This window comes from Rattus norvegicus, chromosome 5 (assembly GCF_021556685.1).
Source record: "Rattus norvegicus strain SHRSP/BbbUtx chromosome 5, alternate assembly SHRSP_T2T, whole genome shotgun sequence".
NCBI classification, from domain to species: domain Eukaryota; kingdom Metazoa; phylum Chordata; class Mammalia; order Rodentia; family Muridae; genus Rattus; species Rattus norvegicus.
This window is the reverse complement of record NC_141538.1, coordinates 102,054,411-102,057,195: the sequence shown is the minus strand read 5'-3', so window position 1 is coordinate 102,057,195 and position 2,785 is coordinate 102,054,411. Positions and strand designations below refer to the sequence as shown.

At 38.0% G+C, this 2,785-nt stretch overlaps 1 long non-coding RNA gene across 1 annotated transcript; it reads left to right on the top strand.

Moving 5' to 3' along the window:
* The first annotated feature begins 392 nt into the window (after positions 1 to 392).
* On the top strand, positions 393 to 2,376 carry LOC120103156 (uncharacterized). The gene is made up of 3 exons (XR_015620280.1): positions 393 to 491; positions 846 to 955; positions 2,210 to 2,376. It is a non-coding gene; the product is annotated as an uncharacterized LOC120103156 (long non-coding RNA).
* Positions 2,377 to 2,785: the final 409 nt, after the last annotated feature.

The window sequence follows — 2,785 nt, the reverse complement described above, 5'->3', positions numbered from 1 at the left end:
ACTGATTTGCTCATATTTCTTATCCTGGAAAATTTCACTTGATGAATTAGGATACAAATAATACATCTGTGAAGATACATCTGGAAAGCAAATTCCTCCTAAGAACATTTTATCCCATTCCAGTGGGGAGCTGGAGAGAGTCACAGAGAGAAAGAACAGCAGGTGTTGGGTGGTGAAGAGACAGGGAAAGAAAGTCAAGCTTAATTTAAGTGAGGAGGTCCCCTTAGGCCGTGAGAATCAGGAACAGGAAGAACTAGCAGATGTGTGCTGGGATGTCATTATCAGTATACTTGTAGGTAATGCTTGATGACACATTATTATTTACGTTTTGAACCTCTACATATTGAAGATATTGTTTTGTTTTTGTTTTGTTTTGTTTTTAGCATTGCAGTGAAGAAATAAAAGTTTGTTTTCTTCTAAAGGAATTCGATTTGCTTGAAGCCATTGGCTAAACAATGCAAACTCCCTAAATGGAATGTCTCCTTCATCAGGTACTGAGGCCCATCTTCTTACTGATTCATGTGTGTATTCCTGGGCCAAAACCATGTTCTTTTGGCCACTTTATCTTCATTTGTTTGCACATTAAAATGACAAGAGTTGAGTGTATAACATTCCCAGTATTGTAGGGTTCCTGGAAAATAGTACAAATAATGTGCTTTCTCTTGCTAATTTTTACATTTGAAAGAGTGTTATTGTGTACTATGGAAAAGCCATCTCTCTATTTTTAACCATAAACTTCTGGACAAATGCTGTGCGTTTACTTCACAAATAAATCCTTAAGTGATTTTGTCTAATTCTTATAATTATCTACTTAAACTGTTTATTGAAATTCATTATAATTTCAGATCAATAAAGCAGAAGTAAGTCTATTATAAAGTGTGTTTCTGGATTCTGGGCCTGCCCATGCCCTTCACAAACATCTGATGTTATTACACTTTCATCTTTAGATTCCCAGGTATGAAATTCTTGCTTTCCTCTGTTGTTCATTGTTAACGTGCTTAGGTTATTCGGCTATTTGACTACTTAGACTGTCCATCAACAATGCTGTTTAAATCGTTCCCATTTCTCTGTCTTCTAATTTTCCAATGATAATGATCTTTGTATTCATTTCTAATATAGTCGCCATTAAACTAACATTTTTTTTGGAATTTCTTTAGTTTCCTAACCTAGAATTTTGGTTACTAAATTAAAACTGAAAATGTTCCCAGAGGCATGGTGTTTCTTAGCATTAAACAGTGTAGTAATGTCGTGCCTTTCCACCCAGTGTCAGTTTAGTGAGTTAGGTTTTCATGTTTTCTAATATTGAACTATCCCTGCATTCCTGCAATATGTTATGCTTGGTCTTGGAATTCAATTTTTAAAATTAACACTTGTTTTTAACTTACTGGCTTTTATGTACAACTTAGGCACTGTACAGCATCCATATTCATTAGTGAGATTTTGCAGTTTTTGCCCTAGTCCGTAGTCATTGCAGCTAGGAAATAGGTTATGGTAGCCCTGCAAATTGCATTGGGAAGCTTTCCATCTTTTGCTATGGTCAGAAATGTTTGGAATAACATAAGGATTATCTGTTCACTGCAAGTTAGATATAATTCAGCTGTGAAACCATCTGGGCCTGGCACATATTTTAGAGAATAGATAATCTTTGAAGAATGTTTGTGGTACAGTGGGAAGAAGACATCTTTGTAGTTAGAAAATTAGATTTGAATCTCTGCCCAAGCCACTGATCACTGTGTGATGGGTGAATGACTTGCTTTCCTCAAGGCAAGATGGGATCTGTATATCTTTCTATCTCAGAGGGAAGAGTATTTCTCAGGGACATTTATAAAATGCAAATGCTTAAGGAGGGAGCTGGGCAGTGCGGGACACAAACCAGGCACTTAGCAAGGAGCTATTTGCCTTTCCTCTACCGTTGCCGTCGCCATCATAACCATTTGTCTACGGGTGCGTTCTTTCTACAGTCCACCTCAGCAATGACCACACTATCCCCGCTGTCATAGTTTGAATGAGAAATGTTCCTAGGCTCAGGTATTTGAATACTTAGTTCCCAGTTAGTGGGGCTGTTTTGGAAGATGTAGGAGATGAACTTATTGACAGAAGTACATCTGTGGGGTGAGCTTTGAGATAGTATAACCTCACATTACTTCTCTCTCTCTCTCTCTCTCTCTCTCTCTCTCTCTCTCTCTCTCGTTCTTGATTGTGTTTGCAGACTAGAGCCCTCAGTTTCCTGCTCCTGCTCTCATGCCTGCTGCTTGATGAGTGCCTGCCATGGTGGACCCTTATGCTTCTGGAACCATAAACCGAAATAGACTACTTCTTAAATAAGTTGCTTTGGTCACACCATTTCATCACAGAAATAAAGAATATACCCATTAACATTAACGTTAAGAGTCCTCACTCCACAAATCAACCTTGAACTCCTATAGCATGAGAAGTCTACAGTGTAAAGGCTATGTGAATGAATGTTCGTTATGGATGTCATTCGTTCTGATTTTGATCAAAGCTCAGGAAAGTCTGGTGCATGAGGAGTCTCCAAGCTCTCAATTTTCAATTTTTTCACCCACCCCCCAGGTTTCAGATGAAGTTTCATAGAATGCAAATGTGGGTCTGGTGATTTCTGCTCTTTAAATGTAGATTTTCTGAGAGTTAACCCCTTGGATCCAGCATGGTCAGAGTTGTTGGTTTGAGAGTGTTAAGTCAGAGCTTTCCCCCTTATTTCAGGGGCAGGCAATTGTTTCATTCATTCAGATCTAACATTTTAATATTGAAATTTTTTTTTACAATG